The sequence below is a fragment of the Triticum dicoccoides genome, chromosome 1B (genome assembly GCF_002162155.2).
Source record: "Triticum dicoccoides isolate Atlit2015 ecotype Zavitan chromosome 1B, WEW_v2.0, whole genome shotgun sequence".
Lineage (NCBI taxonomy): Eukaryota > Viridiplantae > Streptophyta > Magnoliopsida > Poales > Poaceae > Triticum > Triticum dicoccoides.
In genome coordinates, this window is record NC_041381.1 from 591564958 (window position 1) to 591576077 (window position 11120).

The following is an 11120-nucleotide window of genomic DNA, read 5'->3' on the forward strand; positions in this document are numbered from 1 at the left end:
GCTACTATATCTACTGTTTTCGGCAATATTGGGCTTTATTATACACTTTTATATTATTTTTGGGACTAACCTATTAACCGGAGGCCCAGCCCAGATTTGTTGTTTTATGCCTATTTCAGTGTTTCGAGGAAAAGGAATATCAGACGGAGTCAAAACGGAACGAAATCAACTGGAGAAGTTATTTTTGGAAGGAAAGCCACCCGATGGACTTGGAGTGCATGTCAGGAAAGAAGGGAGGTGCTCACGAGGGTGGGGGGCACGCCCACCCCCTGGGGCGCGCCCCCCTGCCTCGTGGCCCCCCCTTCGGTCCACCGACGTACTTCCTGACCCCATATATACCTACGTACCCAAAAACTTCCAGAACAGAAGATAGATCGGGAGTTCCGCCACCGCAAGCCTCTGTAGCCACCAAAAACATCTCGGGAGGCCGTTCCGGCACCCTGCCGGAGGGGGATCCCATCACCGGTGGCCATCTTCATCATCCCGGCGCTATCCATGACGAGGAGGGAGTAGTTCACCCTCGGGGCTGAGGGTATGTACCAGTAGCTATGTGTTTGATCTCTCTCTCTCTCGTGTTCTCTCTCGTGTTTCCTCTATGGCACGATCTTGATGTATCCCGAGCTTTGCTATTGTAGTTGGATCTTATGATGTTTCTCCCCCTCTACTCTCTTGTGATCAATTGAGTTTCCCCTTTGAAGTTATTTTATCGAATTTAGTCTTTTATGAGAACACTTGATGTATGTCTTGCGTGGGATAACTGTGGTGACAATGGGTTATTCTATTGATCCACTTGATGTATGTTTGGTGATCAACTTGCGGGTTTCGTGACATTGGGAACCTATGCATAGGGGTTGGCACACGTTCTTGACTCTCCGGTAGTAGCTTTGGGGCACTCTTTGAAGTACTTTTATGTTGGTTGGATGAATCTGAGATTGTGTGATGCATATTGTATAATCATGCCCATGGATACTTGAGGTGACAATGGAGTATCTAGGTGACATTAGGGTTTTGGTTGATTTGTGTCTTAAGGTGTTATTCTAGTACGAAATCTTTTATAGATCGATCAGAAAGAATAACTTTGAGGTGGTTTCGTACCCTACCATAATCTCTACGTTTGTTCTCCGCTATTAGTGGCTTTGGAGTGACTCTTTGTTGCATGTTGAGGGCTTGTTATATGATCTATCTATGTTATTATTGTTGAGAGACCTTGCACTAGTGAAAGTATGAACCCTAGGCCTTGTTTCCTATCATTGCAATACCGTTTACGCTTACTTTTGTCATTAGTTACCTTGATGTTTTTATTATTTCAGATTACAAAAACCTATATCTACTATCTATTTTGCACTTGTATCTTCATCTCTTCGCCGAACTAGTGAACCTATACAATTTACCATTGTATTGGGTGTGTTGGGGACACAAGAGACTCTTTGTTATTTGGTTGCAGGGTTGTTTGAGAGAGACCATCTTGATCCTACGCCTCCTACGGATTGATAAACCTTAGGTCATCCACTTGAGGGAAATTTGCTACTGTCCTACAAACCTGTGCACTTGCAGGCCCAACAACGTTTACAAGAAGAAGGTTGTGTAGTAGACATCACATATGTGTGGTGTCATGCAGCACTTCATTTATTAGGTTGTAGACTCATCTTGTCTTGGTATGTGTGATGTTACAGTAACTAGCTATGTTACCACATGCCCCTCTTTTAAGGATGGCAATTTTACCCATGGGTACGGGTACCAACAAATACCATACCCGCATGGGTAGGGTATGGGCACAATTTTATACCCACGAGTAGTACCCATACCCCGCCCGTTAACGCATGGGTAGGGCACGGGTATGGCCTTGTACCCATGGATATACCCATACCCTACCCGTTAACATGTTACATACTTGTCGGTTGTTATTTGGTGAAGTGTGTCATGAGCATTTGAATCTATGTTAAAGTTGTCACCAGTTGTAAATTTGACTTGAGATAATTGTCTTGTACTCATCTATTTGTTATTGAGTTGAGATAAATGTTTTCTGTCAAATGTGCTATGGATGAATGTTAAATAGTGAATAAGTTGTGTACTGTTTGATTTACCCGTTGGGTACCCAATGGGAGTGGGTACCCGTCGGGTATGGATATGGGTAAAGCTTTGTACCCATGTGTATGGGTATGGGTAGAATTTTATACCCATTGGCTACACGGGTATGGGTATGGTATTGCTCTACCCGCCCCATACCCTACCCATTGCCATCCTTACCCTCTTTCCTCATTAATTACTCGCCACATCATCTGTTTTGCCTAGAGATGTGTGATGTTACCACCTATGTTACTCCCATTGTAGGTAGTCTGATGTGGCGACTAATTAATGAGGAAAGATGGGTATGTGGTAACATAGCTAGTTACTGTAACATCACACATACCAAGACAAGATGAGTCTACAACCTAATAAATGAACTTTTGCATGACACCACATATATGTTACTCCCCACTATAGAGGTGGTAACATAGACTAGTAACATATGCACTAGTGGTTGGGGCGCCACCCTATGGCGTCGCTTGAGAGGAAGCTATGCACATGTTTCCATTAAAAAAATACATAGAGTCCTCGCCTCCATCTAAAAAAATATCTCGGAAAAAAATCTCATCTAAAAAAGAAGTAAAAAATACCACCGCAGCCTAGAAACGAGTTACACTTTACGAAACCCTCCATTTAAAAAATACCAGAGGTCCCCATCTCCATCTAAAAAGAAAAAATACATTTAAAAATAATCCACATCTTCATCTAAAAAAATTCCCAACATTCAGATCTGAATGTTTTGTACTTCTATTCAGGTCTTGACCTTTGATTCACTTTCATGGCACTTTTGATCTCACAGTTTCCTCAACTCATGGTTGAGTGCATACGTCCGGTCCTCTTTGAACCTACAAGAGTTTGTTCTCAGAAGGCATCCCATGTTGTTAAATATGTACTCCCTCAGTTTACAAATATAAGACTGACACGAAAAAAATGAATACTTTTGTAGCTCATCATTTACTGGAAAATATAGAAAATTTGTTTTGTCAACTACTTGTTTCATGGCTTTAATTTGAGCTCCCATGCAGAATCGCGGGCAGCACCTCGGATAAAAGCATGGCCAAGTCACATGCGGGGAAACTTGCATGTGTGGTTCTTGACACAGTAATGAGAGAATTATAGAAGTTATCAAAAACTAGGGAAGAAAATCTTATCCTTTGGAAAGTATGCTAGTACCATCCAAATGTGCAAATGTTGTGGCAGGGGTAGGGTCGATCAAATCGAGAGAGGGAGTGTGATGATTACGGTTTTGAATAGACAACCTTTGCATTTTAGATTTGGATCTTTTCCGTATTTCAAAATAATCTAGACTTTGTGGGCATCCAAGAAACAATGAAGACAGAATTTAACCCGTTGGAATTATCTGGGCTAAGTGCCTTAGAGAAATTTGACTGGGAATTTCTACCATCTAGAGGAAGATCTGGAGGGATTCTAGTAGGTATTAATAATGCTACTTTAATCAAAGAGGAGGTGGAACAAGGGGAATATTTTTGTTAAGATTAAGGTGAGAAACATCATAGATCGGTTTTGTTGGGACCTGGTTGTTGTATATGGAGATGCTCAACCCAAAGGCAAACCAAAATTTCTGGTGGAGTTGGTTCACATTTTCAAAAGATCTAAAAATCCCATGTTGGTTGGGGGAGACTTAAATATGACTAGGAAAGATAGTGAGAAAAACAAACTCGGGGGATATAATAAATGGAGCATACTTTTTAACTCGGTGATTACTTATGGCGAAATGATGGAGTTACCACTAGTGGGAAGAAAATATACCTGGTCCAATAATCATGAGGACCCCACTTATACTTTATTGGATAGAGTGCTGATTTCTTCCACATGGGAGGAGAAATATCCTTTAGTTTATATTGAAAATCTAGCTAGGGAACTCTCAGATCATACTCCACTACTCATTAAGACTGGTGAGCCACCCTTGAAAACCTCTGTTTTCATATTTGAAAATAGTTGGTTCCAAAGACCAGATTTAGATGAGATGGTTAGGAAAGTATGGGAGAAATTTTTTCTTGGAAACTCTATTATGGATAAGGTTCAAAATAATTTAAAGGAGATTAGGAGAGTGCTGAAGGGATGGAATTTGAATATTGAAGATATCTCCAGGAGACAGAAAAAAAAATTAATTGAGGAGATAAACCGATTAGATAAAAAAGGGGAAGAGGGCAATCTCAGTGATGGAGATAACGAAAATAAAATAAAATGTCAAGGATCTTTGAACGAAATTATTCAGGAAGAAGAAATGAAATGGCTCCAGAGGTCTCATGATACAGAGTTGTTTGAGGGTGATTCAAATACTAAGTACTACCATGATAAAGCAAATGGAAGACTTACAAAAATAGAATCATCAAACTGGCGCAAGATGAGGGAGTGATTGAAGGGCAAGAGGGTTTGAAAAACTATATTACTAATTTCTATAAAGAACTCTTCAGTGAACCAGAAACCAAAACATTAAAGATGGACTCTGGGGTGTGGAAAAACTCACTGCTAAGGAACAAGATTTCCTTGTAAGAAAATTTATAATGGAAGAGTTAAAAAAAGTTGTTTTTGAGATGGAGAAGAATAAGGTTGTTGGTCCTAATGGTTTCAACATTGAGTTTTATCAACATTATTAGGATCTGGTTAAGCTAAATTTGTTTCCATTGTTGGAGGATTTTTATGATCATAATTTAGACCTTGATAGGTTAAATTATGGAGTAATTTCCCTCTTGCCTAAGGGGCGTGATGCTGACAGGATCCAGAAATATAGACCAACTTGCCTTTTGAATGTTATTTTCAATATAATTACCAAAATTTTGGTAAATAGGTTGATAATAATAATTTCTGGGGTAATTAGGGCTTCTCAAACTGCTTTCAGAAAAGGGAGGTATATTTTGGAAGGAGTCTTGGTGTTAGATGAAACTTTGAATACCATGCACAAAACAAAAAAAATAGGAGTTCTTTTTAAGATTTACTTTGTTAAGGCCTTTGACAAAGTCAAATGGCCTTTTCTTTTTCAAACACTTAAAATGAAACACTTCCTTGATAAATAGATTAATTGGGTGATGAAGACAGTGACAAGTGGAAAGGTGGTTGTTAAGGTGAATGGAGAAATTGCACCTTATTTTAGAACACATCAGGGTCTGAGGCAAGGGGACTCAATATCGCCACTGCTTTTTGATCTTGCGGTGGACAACTTATCCATTATGTTTGATAGAGCATTTGAAAGGGGTCTGGTTAGTAGCCTTGCCAAAAATCAAAAAGAAAATGATGTGTGCATCCTGCAATATGCAGATGAGACCATCCTTCTCTTCCAAGATGATTTGGAACAAGCCAGAAATGTTAAAAGAATTCTATGTCTTTTTGAAATCATGTCGGGGCTGAGAATTAATTTTCACAAGAGTGAAGTGATTTGTGTAGGTTTGGAAGATAATAGATTTAAACTATTCGAGGAAATTCTCACCTGTAAAAGGGGGGGCTTCCATTTAAATATCTAGGAATCCCAGTTGATGAGCATAGATTAAAAAATAGTGACTGAAATCCTTCTATAAATAAAACAGAGAAGAGAATGGGGGTTGGTTGGGAAGATTTCTCAACATTGCTGGTAGAACAACTCTAATCAATTCCTCATTGACTAGCTTAGTCCTCTCCATGCTATCCTTTTATGGGATGCCAAAAGGGGTAAAGAAGAAGTTGGACAGGCCTAGATCCAACTTTTCATGGAGTGGAGAGGAAAACAAGCATAATATCATTTGGTTGCTTGGGAAAAAAGTATGCACACCCAAAGATCTGGGAGGTTTGGGGATTTTAGACTTGGAAATTATGAATATTGCTTTGTTGTCTAAATGGTTATGGAAACTCTTTAATGAGGAAAGCTTATGGTAAAGACTGTTATGGGATAAATATATAGGAAATTCTACCTTTGGGCGGGTTAGTAAGAAGCAAGGTGATTCACATTTTTGGCAGGGGCTGCTAAAATGTAAAGACATGTTCTTAACATGCTGCAGATTTAAGATAGGGAATGGGAAGGAAAATAGATTTGGGGAAATTATATGGATTGGAAAGCAAAAATTGGTAGATGCTTTCCCCAACCTATATAAGGTCTCACTAAATCAAAGCATCACTGTCCATGAGTTCATTTCATCCCGTCTGGCTACTCTTCAATTTATAAGAGCACTGGTGGGGGGGAAAGCAGCTCAATGGTAAGAACTGATGGAGGTTTGTAGGCAAGTCAAATTAAACGATGATGCAGATAAATTATCCTGGATACTTGACGTATCAGTGATGTTTAGTGTGAGATCTTTTTATTCTACTTTACAAGTTGGGGAAAATGCCCAAATAGATTCCTATGGAAACTTAAAATCCCTCCGAAAATCAAAGCATTTATCTGGTTAGTTATGAAAAAAAGCATATTGACCTGATGAGGACATGTACCTAGGCTAGGGTATTAGGCCTGACCTATATGCCCCACCTAAGGACATAGCACTAGAGGCCAAGGCCTACAAAGTTAAAAGAAAGATACCGACTGGGATCCTCAAGAAGTGCAACCCACTCGACAAATGATTCCACTCGGGTACCCCAATTCCACTCGACCGGTGTTATTTCACTTGGCAGACAAGAACCCACTCGAAAGGTAGAAGACCTAGAGTCACTCATGAATGACCACGGTCGGACATTCACTCAGTAGCCATTAAGGACATTTATTATGGGGGTTACCAATAACATACGCGACTTAACTCACATTGAAGCCTCGTGTAACTGTGGAGGGTAAGGGGCTGGCGCATCTATATAAGACACCCCTCCCCTCAGGCACAAGGGTTTGCACCCCTTGTAACTATTTCCACACTCCAGTCGACAAGCCTCCGCGGCACCAAGACGTAGGGTTGTTACCTCCTCCGAGAGGGGCCTGAACTCGTAAACTCGTGTGTGTACAACCTCGTCGTAGCTAGGGCCAGACCCTTCTCCTATGCAACCCCCTACTTCTACTGTCAGACTCATTCCCACGACAGTTGGCGCCCACCATGGGGCAGGCGTCTTACCGACTTTCGGTGAGGTTGCAGGTTTCGTTCTCTGTCAACATGGTTTTCGGTGGTGGATTGTCCTTGGGCCACGAGATCCATCTCCGCGCGCTCACTTTCATCGCCGATTCGGACTGGCTTCAGGAGGCCCCCCTCGACGTTGAGGCACTCCCCGTCCATGGAGCGTTGCACTTCTGCAAGAGTGCCTGCGGCATCCTCCTGCAGCAGCCGTCGATTCAGTATCGATCGGCTCCCGTGGCGTCTTTGCTTCTCGCGGGCCATCGCCGTAAGCAATCCAGTCGCTCGCGGCTCTAGCGGTGGGTGAAGCACGCGGTGGCTCGCCAGTCGGCCACGCCTCAGATCGTGGCAATCGAGCCCGATGAATCTCTTTATGGCTTGTTCGACCTGTCGACTACTCTCCGAGTGTGAAAGCAACGACCCCATCGCGGAAGTTTTCATGGTCGGCTCCCGGCGTAGCCCACCAGGATTTCCCCGTGGTGCGGGTGTAAGGATCGAGAAGAGGTGTCTAGAGGGGGGTGATTAGACCCTCAGCAAGTAAATGTAGCAGATTTTAAGTTTTTAAAGTTGAGGTTGGAAATTAGCACAATTTCAAACTTTCATAATACTTATCAAGCAAGCATGGCAAGAGTATAGGAGCAGCGGAAAGTAAAGCATGTAACTTGCAAGAAAGCAAAGGGATGGGATTGGAGTGTGCAAACACAATTGGAGACACGGAGATTTTTGGCATGGTTCCGATAGGTGGTGCTATCATACATCCACGTTGATGGAGACTTCAACCCACGAAGGGTAACGGTTACGCGAGTCCACGGATGGCTCCACCCACGAAGGGACCACGAAGAAGCAACCTTGTCTATCCCACCATGGCCATCTCCCACGAAGGACTTGCCTCACTTGGGTAGATCTTCAGAAGTAGGCGATCTCCTTGCCCTTACAAACTCCTTGGTTCAACTCTACAATCTTGATGGAGGCTCCCAAGTGACACCTAACCAATCTAGGAGACACCACTCTCCAAAAGGTAATAGATGGTGTGTTGATGATGAACTCCTTGCTCTTGTGCTTAAAATGATAACCTCCCCAACACTCAACTCTCTCACACAGATTTGGATATGGTGGAAAGATGATTTGAGTGGAAAGCAACTTGGGGAAGGCTAGAGATCAAGATTCATATGGTTGGATTGGAATGTCTTGGTCTCAACACATGAGTAGGTAGTTCTCTCTCAGAAAATGAGTAGTGGAAGTGTAAGCACGTTCTGATGGCTCTCTCTCTCGAATGGAGAAGGGGGTGGAGGGATATATATAGCCACAACACAAAATCTAGTCGTTACACATAAATTCACAAACTCTATGGGACCGAGTACTGAAATACGGTCAGACCGATCTGGTTCAAAATGTGAACGTTAGAGTTTTTTGTGGAACCGACAAGGTCAACTCGGTGAGACCGATGTGCTAGGGTTAGGGCAAAACCTCATCTCAGTGAGACCAATTGCATGAACTTGGTGAGACCGATTTCAACAATAAGCAAACACAGACTTGGTCAAGAAAACTCGGTGGGACCGACTGCACATTTTGGTGAGACCGAAATAACTGCAATAGGTAACAGAGAGTTTGCAGGGCCATCTCGGTGAGACCGAGATCCCATTGGTGCGACCGAACTGGTTAGGGTTTCTGGCAGTGGCTATGTCAAGTGAACTCAGTGGCGCTGCGTAGATCAAATTAGTGGGGCCGAGTTTGACTTTAGGTTTAGGACATATGTGGAAATGAGAAAGTGGTTGATGGATGTTGGAGCATATCACTGAGCATTTTGAGCAAGCAAGCCATTAAGCAACACCTCATCCCCTTTTAATAGTATTGTCTTTCCTATGACTCAATGTGATCTTGGATCATTAAAATGAAAAAGTAGAGTCTTAAGCTTTTGCCAATATGTGTCCCTAGCATTTTGAAGGGGTTCCACATCCTCTTGTCCTGCCACTCCACTGTTGAACTCATCTGAAACATACTAGGTAAAAGCATTAGTCCAACAAGAGATATGTTGACATTAATTACCAAAACCACCCAGGGAGCACTTGTGCTTTCAATCTCCCCCTTTTTAGTAATTGATGACAACATACATCAAAGCTTTAGATAGAGATAAGAAGTGTAGCAAGTAAAGCTTTGGAAGAACATGCAACATGCATTGGCTCCCCTTACATGTATGCAATCATGTAATGATGGAATTTAAGAACATGTGAATGCATAAGCATGTCAGAGCAAGCAATGAGTTACATGTATCTTGGATATATGCATCAGAGCAAATGATGTGAATTGTACCTTCATGTTCATGAGTCCTTCTTGCAAACAATGTGTACATCATCAAGATATCCTCATGCACATGAGTGTGATGCATATACTTACCTTGTGGTCTTGAGCTGACTTTGGAAGAGATGAAACTGAGAAAACAAGGTTAGATAACACAGGAACATCTACTAATCAGAGCAAGAACGAGAAATCTCAAGAATACCAAGACTGGGATGACATGTAGTGAGTGAGTACTTAGTACTCTATTTGGATATAGACATGCCCCAAGAGATAAAGATATGCAATGAATTCCAAAGACTTTCTTCCCTTAGATGTCTTTCTCCCCCTGAATCTGATATTGGATAATGGGAGAAGATAGGGTAATAGAAAATTAGAGCAAATGAGAAAACAGAGAAAAAAGCACAAAGAAACATTTTCTACTAACATGTCTTTCCCCTCTTAAAGACATGTGGCTTCTCTACTCTTTGAATACCAACCATCTGGGAAGACTCGGAAGTCTTTCTTTCCCATAGGGTCTCTCTCTCTCCCTTTTTGTGATTAAGCTTTGATGTGATCTCTCCCCCCCCCCCCTTTGACATCAATTTCCAAGAAGGGATCTTCTGGAGCATGAGTCAAATAGGTTTGGTCCTTGAGTCACACGACAAACTAGCATGTAGAATATGATGCAGGTAGAGGATAAGAATCATCGAGTGGAGCTGGAACAGATATGCAGGACGCAAATGACTAAAAGTTTCATCAGTGGTGAAATCGGTAACACCGAGTCTTTTACTTCGGTGACACCAAGTCTTTTACTTTGGTGACACCGAGTTGCTTTGGTCTAGCCGATGTGAAAAGCTTGGTGAGGCCGAATTCAACACAGAGAAAATTTTGTCATCTCAGCTCACTAGGCAAATAGGTTCTCACAAAGATTTGCAGGGAATTAACTAAAGGATTTGCAATGAATTAAATGTAGGGAATGCAGAAGATAACAGCGAAAAGAAGTTCTAGATGAAGTTTTTTTTTGAAAGGGGAAAAGCATGCAAGAAACAAATGCAAGAACACAGAGAAACACTAGAGAACTTCATCTAGAATTGGTCGGCGACAAAGTCACCTATGTTAGAGTATATTGACTTAGGGGTCAAGTGAAAACACTTGATCATAGTTCATACTCATCGTTTAAGCTCAAAATGGGGTTGCTATTTTTCGTTTAAGCATTTTGATGTATTCACATCTTGTTGAGCTGCTTCTCTAAAATGGAATGACATACCTTGGTGGTGGTGTTGATCTTGATCATGTAGTTGAACTTGTGTAGGATGCTCAAGGTTGATGTAGTTCATCAAGGGTTGGGAGCACCACTTGTAGTTTGAGTTCTCCTTCCTACATGGGTTAGTTTTGCAAGGAAGAGCACTTGTGTATCCAGAATGACAATCATGAAGTTTGATACCAAATGAAATTTGATATATAGGATTAGTCAAAGGATATATTGGAAGGATCAATGCTTCCTTGTCTTCAACCACCATATTGTAGAGACTTGGTGATGTAGAGATTGCTTAGGATGTGAGTGAGTTGCAATCTCATGGAAATTAGCTTATCCAAGTACCTACAAGGGTTAGATAGCATGCAAGGACATATGGTCATTATCATAAGAGAAATATCAAGGATTAGTCATATAAAGTCACATGCCTTGCATGCATCCAAATGGAGTTTCTACTCCAAGTTTGAGGCATCAATGATGTTAAATTCACCTCTCAAACA